Below are 20,982 nucleotides of genomic sequence, written 5' to 3'. Positions count from 1 at the left end.
TTTTAAAGATTTAAGTGAAAATAGCGACCACAAACCACCAAAAGTCCATGGTCACAGCAGACATAGTGTATCTGACCCACGCTCCAGCATGGTGAGCCTCAAATCGCACCTAAGTAGGTAGGCCCCACTAGAAACTGGAAGTAGAGAGGTTTGAAATGTCCCAATCTGCAAAGGAACTTTGAAATTTTTCTGAGGAAATACTCTTATCTACAGGGGAAAAGCCTGAAATTCAATCAGATGCTGTGGACCTGCCAGTAAGATACTTTTGTGGTCAGTCCCCTTAGAGCTCTGGAGCAAAACGGTTTGATAAGTTTCCTAAGCCGCTACTGGTGCCCACCTAACCACAGGAGTACACTTCAAAAACCACCAGGACCTCAGGGTGTCAGGCAGAGGGCAACAGCAACGTTCAGTCCAGGTCCAGTTGCCACTAGTCAGCTGGGATTCTTGACAGAGATGTCCTCATCAGCCTTTTTATATTCCTGGACCCAGTCAGGGCTTAGCCATATTGTCCTTGGAGTCTTTCAGTCCTTGGATTTCATATAGTACAGCCTTATAAGAGTTAAATACAGAAATTGGGGATTAGCCAATTCCTACCTGTTTTAGAGATCAGAACACATACACCAACACTGGACAGCAGTGGTCTAGAGTGAAGAGTCTAAAGATCAGCAATACAATTCAGCAAATAAAATGGAGGTAACCACAAAAAGGGGCATATTCTCACAGGTAAGCAATGGCATAGAGCATAAATTCAAGATGGAGCAATTAAGTTCCTTTGGTGAGACTGAAGTGGGGGTGATCATGTCATGAAAGTAGGATTATTTAGCACTGTCTAACACATCCAAGTGTATACTTTGGAACATGCTTGTAGATGTCAAGGTCTTGTTTTTATGGCATTTACACAAACACCTACATGTTTTTCTTTCGGACTACACATTGTGGCTGTAGTATCACGGTTGTGGTCGTGGGGCAGTAAGTAGAATGTGCATTTGGCAAAGTGTTAATCAAATACTTCTTTTAGGGTATGGTTAAATAGAGCAAATGATTTATTGCTTCGTCGGGAGTGATGTCACTGTGCACCTTCGTGAGGACTGCTTGGAGGAAATCTAGAGATTAGGATGTTACAGCACGGTGCGAGTGCTGGGGAGGATGTTGACTAGAATGTCTATAACGGCATGGCCATAAGGGAAAGGTGGGTCAATAGATGGGAGAAAGTGATGTTTGTTAGATCAGTACAAGATCTAGGCAACTAGTCTGCACCTTAAAAGCAAAATTCGGACACTCCCAAACATTTTAGCGGAGGGTGCTTGCTGGTACTGAAGGACACATTTCTTATATGCATCTTTAATGTCTTCAGCTCGGAGCTCAAACCACAGCTCAGAAGAGGGTTTAGTCCAAGGAGAGTGATGCATACGGTTAACAGTTGAATAGTGTCATATTCAAATAGCTGAGTCCGAGACAGTTACAGTCTGGGTTGGAGTCATCTCTACTTCTGGCCTCTTTACAAGCACCAATTCAGTACTTTTGTGTTTGACCAAGATTTATTGGATAACTGGAATACAGGCAGTAAATCATCTAAAAAGGTGGGGAGTTGAATCTCACAACGGAGGAAGAGATGGGGCAAACCAAACGGCTGATCCAGAGTAAAGAAACATGGAAATCACTACACAGATGGTTGAGGCACCTAGCAGCATTGTCAACCTTTTTGGGAGAATACTGTCTGGCAAACTGTTGCTGATGCCTCTACTATTTATCTTAGTAGCTAAAACTCTAAAACGTGATTCTTTGTAACATTAATACTAGTATATAATCAAAGACACATGAGATCAACATCTTTTAAATTGGAGCCCACTAACAGGTTAACCCACTTAGCTCAGCCTACTGCCTTCGTCATAACTTTTCATAATAGACAGACAAAAAATAAAGATGGTTGTGTAGAGAGCAAGCACTTTTCTGTGGAAGCAAACTTCGGCTGAATCAAAACATACACTCATGCCTACAACATATGGGTGGATCAAAAGCTAGTTTCTGTAGTACTCCAGAAAGCTCTTTTTTTCGATTGATCGCATAAGATCAAGCGATAGCTGTGCTGACGAGCCAGATCTAAAAATGGCAAAGGCGCACGGAGTATGGGGGTGTGGGAGATGTTTGTGTGTGGTGAGTACAAATGTGAATTATAAAATTATCTAAATCAGGATGTTATAGGAGGACTTTGTGGAATAAACATGTGACTGGGACACTAAACATTTATATCACTTTTTTTTTTAAACGAAATGTGGAGAGTTGAATGAGAACCTAGGTCTTCAAAATGAACGTTTGGCCACTAGACAAAGTATCCTGCTCGCAGCCAGCATCTTACCATGGCTTTAAAATGGCCTTTATAGATTTCTCACAACTGGATACACAATCTTTTCCTTCGCATTTGGAAAACAAATCTTCACACTCTACTTGCAGATCAAATATCTGCGTCCTACATAGACTAGGTCTACGGCAAACAGGATAGCAACATCATCAATCTTTATAATGTCACCAGCATGATTTTAAATTGGATCATTTGGCTGCTATACATGGGTTCTGGAGTGGATAACACGGCAGTGCCAAATGCAGCACTTTGGATGAAGGAAGGGGAAGTCGTCTGCTTATTCATTTTTATTACCTCATTGTACAACATGAAATGACTTCAACAGAATAAAATCAGGAACAGTGTCGGGTAGCGCTTGTTTTCTTTTTTTGTTTTTGGTAGGGATTCTGCTACCATGGACGGATGCAGGACTTTTATGACCATATAACATTAAAGAAGTGAAAGTTTTCCCATTCTGGAAGTTCAGCAGAAAAGGCTGTGCAGTCTTTAAAGGACATGCCTACAGACTGTTCTTAGCCCTGCTCCCCCCCCCCATCCACCTTCAATCCCCCTGTCACCTCCCCGTCCCAAAGTCATCTGCTGTAGCTCAGCTTCAAGGGCACAGGCAGTTCTTGAGCTGCTGTAGGCCAGGCTGCGATAAGGCTGACCCCTGAGATGCATTCTTAGTTTTTTGCAGGTTCTCAAAAGTACATTTAATTGTAAACAAGGCTTCTGTCTGCATTCACTTCATCCTGTGCTCCCTACCGTCCCGTCCTTGTAAGGGCTGGTGCTGCCACAGTGGGGGAGTATATTCAAGGCCACTGGAATTATGCAGCAGGGAACGGCCAAATTATGCAGAAGGGTTAAGTAAATCGTGAAGCAAGGAAAGGCAAATTATGCTGCACGTTTTGTGATTTTTTTTAATTATTAACGCTGTCTGGGAATTTAATTGCACTTCATTAGTACCAGATAATGAGTTAAATATAGCAACAAGCTATAGAAAGGTGACCAGTCAACCTTTGCAAAGGGCCTTTCACTGCGCAACAATTCTAGTCACTGTGTTTTTAGTAGATTTTGTACCGTTTGGGCTAGAAACACGTTTTTTTGGTTAAAATCTGCAGATTTTGTGGCAGATGATGGATTAGCTGGCAAAATGCGGCAAATCTACAATAAAGAAAAAATCGTCACAGTCACACAATCTGGGCAAGCAGACTATTAATAGGGAGTGCCAAGCCAGACCTCAGCAAATGATCAGGCTTGACTAAGCGCTATAATGCAAACAAAGCCCTCTAGGTGGTATGCAAATGGTCGTGTAAAAAATGTGCTAAAGTCTCTACAAAAAGTGTATTTATTTAAAGTGAAAGCCTTTCACTTCAGAACACTACAATGAACTGCTCCATTAAGTGACATTTATCAGACGTCTTAGAGCAGATTTAAGCACTGGGTTTGTAAATGTTAATCTGGAATTCATGTTTCAGTTCAAAACTTGTTTGGCACTGCAAATATCCTGAAAGTAATGCAAAGCAGCTCTTTGTTCTGCTTTACTTCACTTTGTGTCAAAGGGATGTTCTAAGGGCAGTGAATCAATGTTCTATGTTTCCATGGTTTTCAATGCAATGTCTTGTCTACTAACTATAGTAGAGGGCGCTTTGTACCAAAAAATATTGCCTCTTTGAGGCAGGTGTTAAAAAGGAGAACATATTTTTATTTCTCCAAATGTTTCCCACTTAGCATCTGTGCTGCAGTGTACAGCATGCATCTAAGGTGGGAAAAGTTTTAAATTTAGCCTAAAGTATTTTGTACGCATAACCTACAGCACACACCGCGCACACAGCCTTGCACTATTGTGCAAAGATGTGTGTACTGCACGTATTGTCCATCAGAGCTAGCTTAACAGGTCTGGCGCTGTCCTGCTCTCTACTCACATGAAATGGAGTGCTGCAACTTTAGTTCATGCGCTACGTTGCATGGGTTTTTAGTAAATGATTCTGCTATTAGTGAACCAAGATATAGGTAAATTAATTTGTTAACCCTGCAAGAGTTTTAATAACACATGGTGCTGCATTAAAATACAACAAACATATCAAAGTGAGGTTTTTATAGAGCATACTTCTTAAAATGAGTTTTTTTAAAAGGTACACTCAAATGAGAGGAACAAGGAAAACGAGGCATGTTGAAATAATGTTATTTCTTAGGATCCTACAATTTGGTCAAGCAGGTAAACCGTTTGATCCAAGGATCCTTGTTTCATGTTGCACAATTTAGCCACCAGATAAAGGGACAGGGGGCTTGGTTATTGGCAAAGGGAAGTGGGTGGTAGAGGCCACCTGAAGTCTTGGATTGAGGTTCCGAAAATACATCTTTCCGAGTCTAGAAAAATGAATTTGTCCAAAAAGATGACATTTTATTGCAGGATCAGCTGCTAATTAATTCTCTCTACCCTATGTCCTCGATTGACATGATAATCCTAGTTAAATTACAGCTGCAACACCTTGTCAAATGTCAATGACATGGTGAGTGCCACAAAAACGTCTTAAGATATATATGCTTGCACTGACGAGTGCTGTCCGTTCAGCCATTAGTCACCCAGCTCACTCTCCTCTTACATACAGACATACACAATGGTGATCCAGCTGTCACATGGGCACAACACTAACTCAGCTAACTATGCATTCACACAACTCAGTAACTCAGCACTTACACCTCTCACACATTAAATTACCCAAAACTTAAACAAACATATGTCCGCAAATGCACTTACAGAATATCTGTTCATCCCGTACTACTAGATGCCTATTTAGTTCCGCCCACAACCACAGGGCAGGTGCAAGAGGGAAGAGTATTCTGAGGCTGGTGGACAGAACAGGAAGGGTGATTGGGCTGAGTGGGCTGGTGTGGGGGCGGGATCAGTCTCAGTTTGTGGGGATGAGCCGGGAGCAGGGTCGGATTGGTAAGGAGGGCAGTCGGGAACTGGCGGATGGGCCAGTGTATTAATGGTGACTTTTTTTTAGGATCTCTGTCACCCGGACCATGGCATGCCCTTCCCTTCATTCCTCTCGTGCCAGGCCATCACCCTGAGGTTATGATGGGTGGGGAAGGGGTTGAGTTTGAGATGTGGCCTTGCTGGGAGCCAGGTGCTGCTCTGGCCCTTAGTCCATTCTCACCTCAGCCTCCCGTGGGGCTGGCCCTGCCCTGAAGCAGTGTTGAATCCTGTCCCCGCTGGGCCATTACATTCAGGGCATGGTGGGCGGGAAGGGTGCGAGAATTAAGGACCTCGCTGGGATGAGGGGTGGGGGGCCGCTGGGGGCTGGTGATTTTGTGACCATTGGGTCATGTTCTTCTCAGCCCCCTGGAGTTGCAGCTATGTGCTATATTTAACCACTCCCCTGCCAGTTCATCTCTCCCAGGCTATAGCGGCTGGGAAAGAGATGACTTGGGCCATGTGATTCTGTGGCATTTTCTCCCTCCTTCCTGTTGCTGGAGTGGTAGCAGCTGTGTGCTGCAACTGACCCACTCCCTTGTCACCTTGGACCCAGAGTATGTATGTATTGATATTTATAAAGCGCATTCCGGCCATGGCATTGAAGCACTAGGTGGCAAAAAGTGATAGAGATAGAGAGCAACCCCGAGGGAAGAAGCAGGGTGGCTACCAGAAACAACAAACATTAGTGTCTTTCATGGCTTGATGGGTGGGACAGTGCATTTGCATAGGCTTGCTGTGACACCATCTTTCTCAGAGAGAAGAAAAAATAGAGAGGATGGAGATAAGGTTCGAGGTGTCCATTTTCAAACTAGGAACTATGTTGGAGGATCCTAGTTGTGGATTCAACATCCTGTGATTCAGGGCAAGTCATTCTAAGTTTAAAATAACATCATTTGATCTTGACTAATGCAACCAGTCAATCACTCTTGTGCCTTTGGGCTGCATTCAGGTCATATAAAGCTACAAAAATAAATTATTTTTTTACCATGTTTTAAGATTCTGTAACAGCCAGAGCAAGATAACTAAAGAGGGTTGTTTATATAATAACATCCATATTTCTTTTTATGACATGGACTTTATGCCTTTGTTTAGTTTAACTATTAGTCAGCAGCTATGGAAAACATTCTTAAGGGCTTTTGCCTTATGTCTATTCTTTAAAGTACACAGTGATTAGAGGAAAAAAGTGCAGGCTTTGGGTGCTTTTCTTTATTTTCGTACTAGCCAGGAGATTAAAATACCAATCTTGGTGCCAGGTGGCAACCGTAGACTTATCAGGTGTTGTGGCTCTTCGGCAATTTTTTCGCCTCTTCCCTCAGCTAAAATACAGTGCTTGTAGTTTGACAATGTTACTTACTCTATATGCTCTAGGATGCTTTAAAAAAAGTGTGTTACAAGTTGTTTTTCTTCGAAGTCTTTTCGAGTCACGAGACCGAGGGACTCCTCCCTTTCGGCTCCATTGCACATGGGCGTCGACTCCATCTTAGATTGTTTTCCCCGCAGAGGGTGAGGTAGGAGTTGTGAATATAGTAATTGTGCCCATGCAATGGAGTAAGTATGTATGTACATAATGTGTCTTAAAAAGTATTTATTTACAAGTTTTACAGTTTTCATCCAACTTATAACGGCTACAGGCTCCCAGGGAGGTGGGAGGGCGCATGTGAATCAGCAGTGTCTCATGCCACGAACAGATGTACACTGGGTAAGTGACATTTTCCGTTCGATGGCATGTGTAGCTGCAGATACACATGCTGTGCATAGACTAGTAAGCAGTAATCTCCCCAAAAAGCGGTGACTTAGCCTGTAGGAGTTGAAGTTGTTTGAAATAATGTTCGTAATACAGCCTGTCCAACTGTGGCTTGTTGTGTTGTTAACACATCTACACAGTAATGTTTTGTGAATGTATGAGGCGTAGACCATGTGGCTGCCTTACAGATTTCGGTCATAGGTATATGCCATAGAAAAGCCATTGTGGCGCCTTTTTTCCTAGTGGAGTGCGCCTTTGGTGTAATAGGTAGATCTCTTTTTGCTTTGATATGGCAGATCTGAATACATTTCACTATCCATCTGGCAATGGCTTGTTTGGATATTGGATTTCTTGCATGAGGTTTTTTGAAGGCTACAAACAATTATTTTGTTTTGCGAAACTGTTTTGTTCTATCAATGTAATACATTAGTGCTCTTTTAATGTCTAACGTATGTAAGGCTCTTTCGGCTACTGAGTCTGGTTCTGGAAAAAAGACTGGGAGTTCCACGGTTTGGTTTAGGTGGAATGGTGATATAACTTTTGGTAAGAATTTGGGATTTGTACGGAGAACTACTTTATGTTTATGTATCTGTATAAAGGGTTCTTGTATAGTAAATGCTTGAATTTCACTTACTCTTCTAAGAGATGTGATAGCTATCAGGAAGGCTACTTTCCAAGTTAAGAATTGCATCTCACAAGAGTGCATGGGTTCAAATTGTGGTCCCATGAGCCGTGTTAAAACAATATTGAGATTCCATGAGGGGACTGGTGGTGTTCTCGGGTTATGATTCTTTATAATCCCTCCATAAATGCTTTGATGACTGGGATTCTAAAAAGTGATGTTGAATGTGTAGTCTGCAGATAGGCAGATATTGCTGTGAGATGTATTTTAATAGAAGAGAATGCTAGTTTAGATTTTTGTAAGTGTAATAAGTAGCTTACAATGTTCTTTGCGGAAGCATGTAGTGGTTGAATTTGATTATTATGGCAGTAATAAACAAATCTTTTCCATTTGTTTGCATAACAATGTCTTGTAGTAGGTTTTCTAGCTTGTTTAATGACCTCCATACATTCTTGTGTAAGGTCTAAATGTCCAAATTCTAAGACTTCAGGAGCCAGATTGCTAGATTGAGCGATGCTGGATTCGGGTGTCTGATCTGTTTGTGTTGAGTTAACAGATCTGGTCTGTTTGGTAGTTTGATATGAGGTACTACTGACAGGTCCAGCAGTGTTGTGTACCACGGTTGGCGAGCCCAGGTTGGTGCTTTGAATATTAGTTTGAGTCTGTTTTGACTCAATTTGTTTACCAGATAAGGAAGGAGTGGGAGAGGAGGAAAAGCGTAAGCAAATATCTCTGACCAACTCATGCATAACGCATTGCCCTTGGACAGAGGGTGTGGATACCTGGACGCAAAGTCTTGGCATTTTGTGTTTTCTTTTGTTGCGAATAGGTCTATTTGTGGTGTTCCCCAGCGTAGAAAGTAAGTTTGTAGGACCTGGGGATGAATTTGCCATTCGTGTGTTTGTTGGTGAGCTCGGCTGAGATTGTCGGCCAACTGGTTTTGAATACCTGGGATGTATTGTGCTATTAGGCAAATGTGATTGTGAATTGCCCAATGCCAAATTTTTTGTGCTACGAGACACAGTTGTGAGGAGTGTGTCCCTCCCTGTTTGTTGAGGTAATACATTGTCGTCATGTTGTCTTTTTTGACAAGAATGTGTTTGTGGGCTACCAGTGGTTGAAATGCTTTCAATGCTAGAAACACTGCCAATAGTTCTAAGTGATTTATGTGCAGTTGTTTTTGTTGAATGTTCCATTGTCCCTGTATACTGTGCTGGTTGAGGTGTGCTCCCCACCCCATCATGGAAGCATCTGTTGTGATCACGTATTGAGGCACTGGGTCTTGGAATGGCCGCCCTTGGTTTAAATTTATAGGGTTCCACCATTGAGGCGAGAGGTGTGTTTGGCGGTCTATCAACACTAGATCTTGGAGTTGACCCTGTGCCTGTGTCCATTGTGTTGCTAGACACTATTGTAAGGGCCGCATGTGTAGTCTTGCGTTTGGGACGATGGCTATGCATGAAGACATCATGCCTAGATGTTTCATTACAAACCCCACTTGGTAGTGTTGGTTTGGCTGTATGTTTAATATTGTATTGCGGAATGCCTGTACCCTTTGTGGACTTGGAGTGGCAATCGCCTTTTGTGTATTGAGTGTTGCTCCCAAGTATTGTTGTATTTGGGATGGTTGTAGATGTGATTTTTGGTAATTTATAGAGAACCCTAGTTTGTGTAGAGTTTCTATCATGTATTGTGTGTGTAGAAGACACTGTTGCTGAGTGCTGGTTTTTATTAACCAATCGTCCAAGTAAGGGAATACGTGCATGTGCCGTCTCCTGATGTGAGCGGCTACTACTGCAAGGCATTTTGTGAATACCCTTGGGGCTGTTGTTATCCCGAATGGCAACACCTTGAATTGGTAATGCACGCCTTGGATTACAAACCTTAAGTATTTCCTGTGGGAAGGATGTATGGGTATGTGGAAATATGCATCCTTGAGATCTAATGTTGACATGTAGTCCTGTTTTTTGAGCAAGGGAATCACGGCTTGAAGTGTTACCATGTGAAAGTGATCTGATTTGATGTAAAGATTCAGTGTTCTGAGGTCTAATATGGGTCTCAGCCTTTTGTCCTTCTTTGGAACTAGGAAATACAGGGAGTAGACACCTGTTCCTTTTTGATGGTTGGGTACTAGTTCTATTGCTTGTTTTTGTAACAATGCTTGGACTTCTAGTTGTAACAGGTCTAAGTGTTGTTTGGACATATTGTGTGCTCTTGGGGGCACATCTGGTGGCAATTGTAGGAATTCTATGCAATAACCATGTTGAATAATGGCTAGGACCCATGCGTCCGTAGTTATGTTTTCCCAGTTGTGGTAGTATGCGGTAAGTCTCCCCCCCCACTGGTGTTGAGTGGTGGGGGTTTGTGACATTGAAGTCACTGTTTGGTTTGAGGGATTTTTGGGCTCTGGAATTTCCCTCTTGCCTTTGGGAATTGTCCACCCCTGTATGTTGCTCGAAAACCTCCTCTTTGGTACTGGCCCTGATACGGGGGTCTGACTTGTGAGGTGGAAGGCTCTGTGATTTGGGAACGAAACCCCCCTCTAAATTGCAGCTTTCTAAAAGTGCCTCTGTTCTGTGGGGAGTAGAGTGCGCCCATGGCTTTGGCCGTGTCCGTGTCCTTTTTGAGCTTTTCAATTGCCGTATCCACCTCCGGCCCAAACAATTGTTCTTGGTTGAACGGCATATTTAGCACAGCTTGCTGGATTTCTGGTTTAAAACCCAAGCTCCGTAACCATGCGTGCCTACGAATGGTTACAGCAGTGTTCACTGTCCTTGCTGCTGTGTCTGCCGAGTCCATCGCAGACCTTATTTGGTTGTTTGAAATCGTTTGTCCTTCCTCAACAACCTGTTGGGCATGTTTTTGGTATTCCTTGGGCAAGTGCAGAATGAGATGTTGCATCTCGTCCCAGTGTGCCCTGTCGTAGCGAGCCAATAGAGCCTGAGAATTGGCAATCCGCCATTGATTGGCTGCCTGTGCTGCCACCCTTTTGTCTGCTGCATCGAATTTCCGACTTTCCTTGTCGGCGGTGGTGCGTCTCCTGAGGATTGGGAGTTTGCCCTCTTTCTGGCTGCTCCCACTACCACGAATCTGGTGTTAGTGGCTGTGTTATAAACACAGGGTTCGTTGGGGGAGGTTTATATTTCTTCTCCACCCTAGGCGTGAAGGCTCTGCCTTTTACTGGGTCCTGGAACACCTGTTTGGCATGTTTTAACATGCCTGGGAGCATTGGCAAACTTTGGTAAGAGCTGTGAGTGGATGCCAAGGTGTTAAATAAAAAGTCATCTTCTATGGGCTCCACATGCATTGCTACATTATGGAAAGTAGCTGCACTTGATACCACCTGCATATATGCAGTGCTGTCCTCTGGTGGTGACGGCCTTGCCGGGTAGCAATCGGGACTATTGTCTGAGCCCGGTGCATCATATAAGTCCCATGCATCCAGGTCATCTTGTGTCATCCCTGTGTGTGTTGGCGACTGCATTGGGGGTGTTTCTACCGGGGACAGGTGTGGTGAATGCAATGGTGAAGGCTGTGGCGAAACCCTTGGTGGTTTCTTGTCTCTTGCCACCTTTGCCTTGGCTGCATTTCCGCTTCCTGGAATGCTAGCTTTCGCTTCATTTTTATTGGAGGAAGAGTTAGAATTTTCCCTGTCTCTTTTTGTATGTGCAGCCTCCTTTGGGTATGGTCTGGCTCTCCCATGTCTAGTTCCTGCTCAAATCTGTGCCCTTGCATTTGGCTGGAAAGGCCGTGCTCTTCTGTATAGGAGCCTGTTTTCGGCTCCGAGGCTGCATGTTTCGACACTGAAGGTTACAGTACGCTCTTTTTCGGCTCCGAGGAAACCTTTTTGACTTTGGGGTGTCGAACTCTCGGTGCCGATATGGTTCGGAGCCGGTATATCGACCGGAGTCGGATGTCTTCGGCTGCTGGGAGGCCTTTTTCTGTGCCGATGTTTGGTCACCGTGTTTTCGGGTTAAGCCATGGCCTGTTGGCGGTGGCATCCCCTTGGCCTTTATAATTTTCGAGTGAGTCTTTGCCGGGGATGATTTACTCACAGTTTGTTGCTGCACCTTCGGCTGCTCACTTTCTGACTCGTCCGAGTCTGAATCTTGAATGGAGAATCTCTCCTCTTCCTCGACGTCGATCTGTTCGGCCGGTGTCGACGCCATCTGGAGTCTTCTAGCTCTTCGATCGCGTAGGGTCTTCTTCGATCGAAATGCCCGACAGGCCTCGCAAGTATCCTCCCTGTGTTCCGGTGATAGACACAGATTACAGACCAAGTGTTGGTCTGTATAAGGATACTTTGCGTGGCAATTCGGGCAGAAACGGAAGGGGGTCCGGTCCATGAGGTTTGGAGATGGACGCGGTCGGGCCGACCAGGCCCCGCTGAAGAGTGGAAGCCCCGAAGGGCCGCCGGAGCGCTTCTTTTTTCGGTGTCGATGTGCTAACACTAAACCGGTACCGAGCGCGAACAATACAGTCGAATTTTCTGATAACTAGCTAACTTTTCCGATTCGAAATATGGAACGAAGAGGAACACGTCTGAACCCGATGGCGGAAAGAAAACAATCTAAGATGGAGTCGAAGCCCATGCGCAATGGAGCCGAAAGGGAGGAGTCCCTTGGTCTCGTGACTCAAAAGGACTTCTTCTAAGAAAAACAACTTGTAACACTCCGAGCCCAACACTAGATGGCAGGATAATGCACAGCATGTGTACCTGCAGCTACATATGCCATCGAACATATATATATATATCTCAAAAAATTAGTCCAATGACACCAAGAAAATGAGTTTTGTGAACGAGCATTGTCCAGGAATGTTTTTTGGCACTGCTGGGCCGAATTATGATCCCAATCCGACCCTGGCAGAGAAGGAGTGGTATTGTGGTACAAAAGGGGTATGCAGGCAAAAGCTGCTGGAGGGGGAGCAAGCACAACAGTCCAAGAGTGAAGCACTGAATCTGAGGCCATAGGCTGATGTGAGAATTGAGTTAGGACTGCAGGTGTGTGTGTGTGTGGGCACAGGCTGTAGATCTACTTGTTGGTCCTACACTTTAGCCCTGTTGCCATTCATACTGGCTGCTATGAATGACTGAGGTGGTGGGTCACTGGCGGCCAGACCCCTTTTGCTGCTTCTGAAGCCAAAATGTAGACCACCATGAATGCCCCATTGGCCTGCATCGTGGTATCCAGAATCAGTGAACAGGTTTCAATAACACTATTAGCTTTATTCAAACTCACCCTGTCTCACTCCTGTTCCTTAATGCAATTAGTGCAGAGAATCTGTCTGCACCTCTTGTCCCCTGGACTCCCACTGACAATTTGGTATTAAGTAAATTGAAGTGACTTTATAGGGTCAGGAGGCACACAGTGCAAAGTTTATCAGTTTGAATGCATACCCTTTCTATTAGAGGGCCGGTAAGACCATGTTCAGGGGACCATGGGCACGCATGGGCTATTGGGTCTCATCCTCGGTGTTGGGTTGTTTGCCTCTGGTGTCCAGGAATATCTCCTAGTACAGCTGCGCAAACAGGGACAAGTACATCCCCTTCAACACTTGGGGATCAGTGGATGCCATGGAAAGTAGTGACAAGCATCCCAGGGAGGCAGGTAGTGTGGGGGTTTCCAGTGGTTGGTAGCCACAGTGTTAGCCCAGAGCCCTTTGATGAATTCAGATACTATTGTTGGTAGGGACGGGGGGCATTGGGCCCACTTCTTGGTCACTTGGTGTTGAACAGCAGATGAGCAGTCACCGAGACAGGGACAGAGTGGCATGCTAGCAGCTGGTGGTCACAGCTGTAGACACAGGCCTTGGATTTAATTGGTTCAGTCGCAGTTGTTCTTATTGCACAGCAGTATAAGTAGCTGCCAATCGGCAATTCCCACTTGGGACTTCACTTCTGGCTAGACTGCACCTATACTTTCAGGTTTACCAATCTCTCTGTGCTGTCTCCTTTCCCCTTGGTAGACCACCAGCACCACATTCTAGTTGTATCTTTCTCTCTCTCCACTGGTAAACTGGCTTCCAGGCACTAAATTCAAAGATACAGTTCTTCCAGTTAGGCAAGGCTCGAGGGAATAACCCCTCCCACCTGTGATGTCGGCTGTCAGTCAGAAACCAGCTCTGGGTGCACAGCAGTCATCACAGTATGCTGCAAAGCAGAGCTACGCTGCTAATAGCAGTGCAGTCTCCAGTCTGGAGTGCCCACAACAGAGGCACAAATAGGCATGCCCTTTCTATGCCTAGCTTATTAACAACCACAATGTACAATATTCATTGGAAATAAAAAAGGCTGGCTCACCTAAAAAGATCCTCTTCACACTGAAAAGAGACTTCAGTTCCAAACTTCATCCCAAGCATCTTCCAGATTGCCGTACTGCAGAAAGACGATTTGGCAGTACCTCCCAGCAAAATGCCCTATGTGAATTTATAAAGGGTTCTAGTCTTCTTTGTACCCACTTCATTGTCTAGGTCTCTTCCCTCCAGCTTTAGGAATGTCAGCGAAACACTTCCACCATCTGGGTAAACAATCTTAACTCCATCTTGTGCACAGGAGCAGGTTAGGGGTTTTCAAAATCGAATCTGCAGGCCTCCATTACTCTGTCACACTTGTGCACATTTTGCATGTATCACAAAAGCTGTGTGCACAACACACACGTTTGGAATGTTAGCACTAGGATTAGCGCACTGAAGCAGAACTTTACACAAATGGGGCCTCCACTCTAGTGACATGGATAAAAACTTCTGCCCAGGACTATAAATTCACAAAAAACGGTATGCTGCACCATCGGTCTACAAGGTAAACCTGTGCAGGCTTGGACTGGCCTATAGTGCAATAAGGCAGTGCCCAATAGGCTGCTCTGACAGATCACTTTGTGGGCTGTTGTTTCTCCATTTGTGGGCCTGTTTTGCACTCTGCTGCTCCATGCCTTAATGTAGATTTCCTTGATAATAAAATTAACATTGCTTGCGGCAAATCCGCGGCATTTTCCATATCTGTAAAAATAATTATACCACGTGTTTTTACAAGTTCAAAACTGACCCAATTTGCAAATATGGGCCACTTTTTTGGCTATCTAATTCAACGTATGCTGTTTTTATTTTGATGCTTCAGGTTATTTCTGGTCCCAGTCCAAACCCAAACCCAAACCTGGGACAAGTCAGTAGTCCACTGTCAGAAGAATGAGGACATGCTTAGTGTGCCCTTCCAGGTCTCATGGCCGATCAAGGACCTTAGTCTTGTCAAGGGACAGAATAGGTTTCTGTAAATTAGAGTAGCATGAGGCTAGAGACAATCTGGGAAACTAGATACCTACAGTTTTGCATTCAGGATAGGGCAACATGACTGTATACCCTGCAGGGGGCAGTCCCATATTAACAACATGTTCAGGCAATATTAGGTTTTCCTAAATTAATATGGCTTCTCTTATGGTGTTTTCACTCTGTACATGTTTAGTTGACTCCTGTAAATCTGATGTTTTATGAATACTAAACAAGTGCATACGTGCATCCAAATGTATATTTGTTGGTCTAAATATATATCATTTCCATGCACACATGCAGTAATAGTCACTCTGCAGCGTTTATATATATATATATGTTGAGTGAGGTGGACATTTCATTTTTTTCTTCTGGAGAGGGTAGGGAGGAAAGCTGACTGGAGCAAGTAAAGTTAACAAATAACAATACCGGATGTCTGCATTGATTCAAGGAGGCCTGCCCTATGTCCTGGTGAGCTGACAGTAGCCAGGAGCATGTACCACAGGAAAGGAGATTTGAATAGGGAGAGCTGTTGAGACCGGTAGACCTGATGAGGGGCCTAAACTTCACAAACAACAACACCTCTAGAAGAGTTCAGAGCAAAAAGGGTCATTCAACCGCAATACCTTAAGTAGTAGTACCTTAGGGCATCTTGATTCCTTGGCAACACAGCAAAATGCATCCTCCTCACTGACCCTTGGTGACTGTACGTCACACCTGAATTGCTTCCTACTGACCAGCAGTGCTTAATTTGAGCAGGTGGTTTTGGGGCAGGGTACCAGCACTTATTTTTGAGGGCCAGTACTTCTATTTCTGCCTCAAGCATTTCCTGCAAGCAAGAGAGACATGGGAAAGACTGAGGAAGAGAAAAATGAAAAAGCGTCACAAAGGGAGAAAGCAGAAAGCTGCAAGAGTGAGCTGAAGGCACAGGGAGTGCCTGCAATGGGTTAAAGAGGCCAGAGATGGCTTCAGGATTACGGTGCCTCAGTATTCCATGCTCACACATTTAATTGCAGCAGCTGCGTGTTTCAGATGAGACCTTTGGGCACCGGCACATTTTTATTTACAAATTAAGCACTGCCCACCAGAGTCAGTCAACCACAATTTTAGCAGCCCGGCTCAGTTCACTAGATAACAAGACATGAAAACAACTACAGTCAACCCCTTTTACCTCCTGACCACGGAAGACTTCATCGATGCTGTGAACACTTGTAGGCCAGCAGAATCACCAGCAGACCAGAAGAAACATCTCTTAAAAGGTGTATGGAGTGTGACACCTCCTCTAAATAAATGCATTCTTGGTTTGGCAGTTTGGTCTGGGGGCCAAGAATCGGGTCCACTACACTGGTGTTGGTTTTCCCCCTTGATTATTTGGGAATTGTGAGATTCACATCCCCTGAAACTCACCAACTAAGCTACGTCCCTACAGACCAATGTCCTCCTAAATAGAAAAGCTCTGAAGCCAATCCAGCCAGAACTGTCAACAATTCCTTAAATACAGGTATGTTCCCAAAGGAACTCTAAATGTCCTACATAAACCCTTCCTAAAACAAACATGCCTTGAAACAAGAGACGCTTTTTACTTCTGGCAAATAATAAGCTGTTTTAATTTAAAAAAAAAAAAAGATAGAAAGATCTGCTTTAAAGACTGATATCTGCTTTGGAATACTAGCAGGCTTTTTACTTGACCTAGTCAATGCATTTGATACTATTCATCATCCCAATCTTCTACAGAGACGTCTAAACGAACAGGGGCGAACTGAAGCAGATTGCATCTTTTCTATCAGACAGATCATCATATCACTTTATCCCTTCAGGTCAGCTCCATTCAATTCACAACCAATGTATCTAACAGTTCTACTTCCTCTATAGCACTTGCCTTCGCTCTCCACCAGACCTAATCTCCTTCATTTTCAACGATTACTGTTACGCAGATAACACACAAATCACATTTAAGTATGAAAACCTATCTGACTTGGACTCATACTTAAATGGACAATGCCTCAAGTGGTCAAATAAATGAAGAGCTCTAATCACAGGCAAATAAACATTTAACAAATCAAAATATTCATATGCAGCAAATGGATCAAATGCCACATGATGACCTCAGCAACCTGAGCCGCCACCAAACAACTCAGCCAAGGGAGAACCGGAGTAACCACAGGCTCCAATGTTTCAATCATATTCAGATTGGGTTTGTCCACTATGTTTAAACTGCACAGTTTGTCACTTCTTTCCCTCATATAGGCAATAAAGATCGCTCTGCCTGCTTTGCTTGAAATGCGTGACCTGCACCACTTGCTGGAACGGTTAGCAGCCACACCCAACACCCCTGCCCCAAAGTTCGGTCTAGTGGCACCCCTGTCCGTTCTAAAGTAGGGTGACATTTTTTTAGTTTTGTGATAACAGAAAAAGATAGGCGACACTGAACATTAAGAGCGGTGACATTGTTGAGACAGTTTCTGGAAGTAGCCGGCTACAGGCTAGTCTGTCCAGCCGGGAGGTAGCTCTGCTTGCCTTGCCCTACAGGGGGGAGTGCCTCACAACCTGGTTGGGATGCACAGCGCATTCCTGCATGGGCCGAGGGCACCAAGAACTGTGAGAGGCTAACATGGCCTTTGATGCAAGTCTGGTCCTGTCCCCAGAGGTAAGTACCACATTCCTAGTACTCTGGTGATGCCGCAGAGGCTACCTGTCCGGAGGTGCACAGACACCAACACCAGCAGCAGGCCACAGATTATATCTTCCTCTTTTGGTACCACCAAGGCTCTTACCACCAGCTTCAGACTCGGAATGTCAGCATAACAAACTAGTGCCAGCAGTCTGCGAGACACCAGGCCTTCCTATTCTGTTTCTCACTACCCAGAACGCTTCAGGCCTCCGTTATCCGGCCTTGAGATCACGGTGATCCAGTCAAAAGACAGAGGGAGGGGTGGAGACAGCACCGCAGGGTTGGGGAGTGCAAGGCAGTGTTGGGAAGGAGAGATGAGCAGAGGGGGAGAGATAAGAGGAAATAGAGACAGAAACAGACAGTTGAGGCAGGGAGAAAGAATAAAAATGCACAAGAGGAAGTGCTAAAAAGAGAGAGGAAGAGCAAACAGATGAGGCAGACATGGAGAGGAGGAAGAGGAGGGCAAGAAAAAAGGAGGGGAGCAGAATGGTGGGATGGGAGCAGTACAAATAAAAGCGGGGGAAGAGAGAGAGAGAGAGAGAGAAAGAGAAAGATGGGGAAAGGGCAGAGAGAGGACCAAAAGACACATGATTATAAAAAAAATTAAAAAAAATAAAAAGTGAGGCGGGTATTTAAAAATAGGTATTGGGGGCGGGGGAGGGACGGACGAAGAGTTACAGTAACCCCAGGCGTCTGTCTGGTGGAGTCCTGATATGAGCCATCAGCTTCTGCTCAAGTTCCAAGAACAGGCCAGAGCCACTCACAGGGCTGTGTGCTCCTGCAGTTCTAGGTCTACAGCAAAGTATCAGGGTGCTCAGAAATCCCACTTCAGCTTATGCCATGTGATGGGAGGACCTTGGTCGTTACTGGGCCTTCGGCTAAAAACAAACTAGTAAAAAGCATTACAACACATTTCTACTCCTCTCTTATTCAAAACCCCATCTAGCCACTGCAAACACTAAACATCCACGTAAAAGAACTTTCTAATTATAATAGGAAAGATAGCTAAAGACCATTATTATCAAATGAGACAGCTCAACACAGAAAACTCATAAGTTTTTTTGTGTGGAAAGTGCTTAGCTGCTGTACTCCATCCAGACGAACACCGCTGCTCCTTGACCGTAACCTGTACTACTACATTACTGTGCATACTTTGAGGCAAGCGGGGCACAATTCCACAAGTTCTTTCTTTTTTGCCAACAGGCCATACAAAAAGTGGAACTGCAAGTCCCACAATGCAGTAGGTTGTTACCTAAAAAGCCACAAAGGTCTGTGGTATCACGCATGGCGATGAGAAATGTGCTATGCCTGGCAGATACGTGGGAAATCACCTTTTATAGTCCCTGCTTGACAGGGAGCTTCAGCAATAGGGGTTTAAGCCACCTTCACTACAATAAGTGTGTCTTCCATGGCTGTGTCTCGTGTGACTCCTAACGATTAGCTAAGGCTGGGCCCTTTGCATTCTGGGTCAAGTAGTTACAGTTTCAGCAGTTTCTGACTGGCTGTTAGCCTTCCAAGGCTAATAGGCTATAATCTGCTAGCCCAGCTGCCTTAAAGGGTTTAGGACTGATCTGCGTTTGCTTGAGATACTGCGTGGCACGTGACCACATTACTTGTTATCATCAATAAAGTTATGTCTTCTGAGATGAAGTTTGTAGCATGATTCCTAAGTACATTATTTCTCATTAGAGAGTAAAAAACTTGTGGGTTTATGCCCGATTTGTAAAGGCCTACTACCAGAAGACTGGCGTAGTTTATTACAGCACTACTTGCTTTCAGTATGACCGTGTCAGGAGAGGCCATTAGGTCGAAATAGTTATTTTTCTGCTTTATGTCAGTCTCTCGCCATTTTATTGAGAGGGAAGGGTTAGAACATCTCCCTTAAACAATACTGCATCTAAAGCATAGTTTGGTTTGAAGTGATTGTGCATGTTATTGCATTTTTACTGGGACTTTCCTCTATCAACTGTTGAAAAGTGAGCAGGCCTAAAATTGTTGCGCCAAAGTTCCTTTTTCTAATATCTGCATGTTTATTTTGTAAAATAATAACTACTGCAAAAGTTAAAAAACACATGATTAAAGAGCTAGAAATTTACATATCGCTCTTAGGCTGGTAGGACGGTCTTTGTCAAAACTAAAATTTTAGGAGCAATTAATCTTGTCCCCAAATAAACACCTATACAATGATGTACAACAAGGCTTAGAAAAAAAACATGCATGCTCGCAAGAAATCAGATTAGGTGCTGCAGTAGTAGCCTCAAAGGAGTATTTGTTGTACTATGGATCAAATGCTTTCATTCATCTGTAGCATTGTGTTAACCCAAAGAGATGAACTTTTACCTACTGACACATTGGTTCTGTGAGTTGATACTTTCCAAGGGAGGAACCAGACTATTAAAAGACTTCCCAATTTTGAACCACTCCTCTTGCTGCACTGAGCAAGTAGCGGGAGCAGGACCAAACCTCCCTAGAAGGGTTTCCTTAATCTTTCCTTTCATTAGGCCTTCCACATTCCATCTACCCATGAATTTTCCATCCATCTTAATTATCTTCCATCGTTTCACCCTTTTATCCAACGATCCACCCAACCTCCTGGCTGATCACCCTTTCATCAATTCATTAACCTACCCATCAATCCTCCTTTCACCCACCCATTTGCCGTTCCACCAATCAACTCATCCTTTCACTCAACCATTTATCCTAACAACACGTCTATTCACACTTTTATCCATCCACCCTTTTATCTATCCTGGTGTTCAATTTCTCCTTCCATGTATGCTTCATTGTTCCCACCTTTGCTTTCTTCCCCCTTCTTCTGACACACCTTTGCTTAGCCATCATGTGTTTCTCCCCTCCATGGTTTTTCTTTATTACATTTCTCTTTCCACTTTCCTTTTTTCCTTTTGCCGCGCTCTCCATTTTACACTATTTCCAGCATTTCTCTTTGACTTTAATATGCTCATCTGGTAGTCCTGCTCACAATAATCATCTTTGCCATTAGAATCCCATTATCTGGGAGCGTCTGTGTGCCACAAGCAAGCAGAGACCATCTAAGACCAAATCACCATTTTAGAAAGATCCACTTTTCAAGCTCAGTCGCTAACCCCTTGCCTTAGCCGTATGGGGTGCAATTTCTTTTTTTTAATATGGCAAGCAGATTGTGCAAAAATAAAAAGAACAAGGAATCATGCTACCCAAAAAATGGCGGTCACATGCCTGCAATAAAAAAATAAAAATAACCCATTGCATATCATTTTAATAGAAAAGGGAAAAATGCAATTGCTTCTTAGGAAGCAAGTGTTGTTAAAACAGGTACAAACTAATTTTAATACACATGTAAGGGAATTACCATTGTCATTGGCAC

At 44.1% G+C, this 20,982-nt stretch overlaps 1 protein-coding gene across 7 annotated transcripts in view; it reads right to left on the bottom strand.

Moving 5' to 3' along the window:
* ICA1 (islet cell autoantigen 1) overlaps window positions 1-20,982 on the bottom strand; it is a 230,009-nt gene that overhangs the window by 161,522 nt on the left and 47,505 nt on the right. The gene's annotated exons all lie outside the window — the stretch shown is intronic.

Source organism: Pleurodeles waltl, chromosome 10 (genome assembly GCF_031143425.1).
Source record: "Pleurodeles waltl isolate 20211129_DDA chromosome 10, aPleWal1.hap1.20221129, whole genome shotgun sequence".
NCBI lineage: Eukaryota > Metazoa > Chordata > Amphibia > Caudata > Salamandridae > Pleurodeles > Pleurodeles waltl.
Note: the sequence above shows the minus strand (reverse complement) of the source record. Positions and strands in the feature narration are given on the sequence as shown.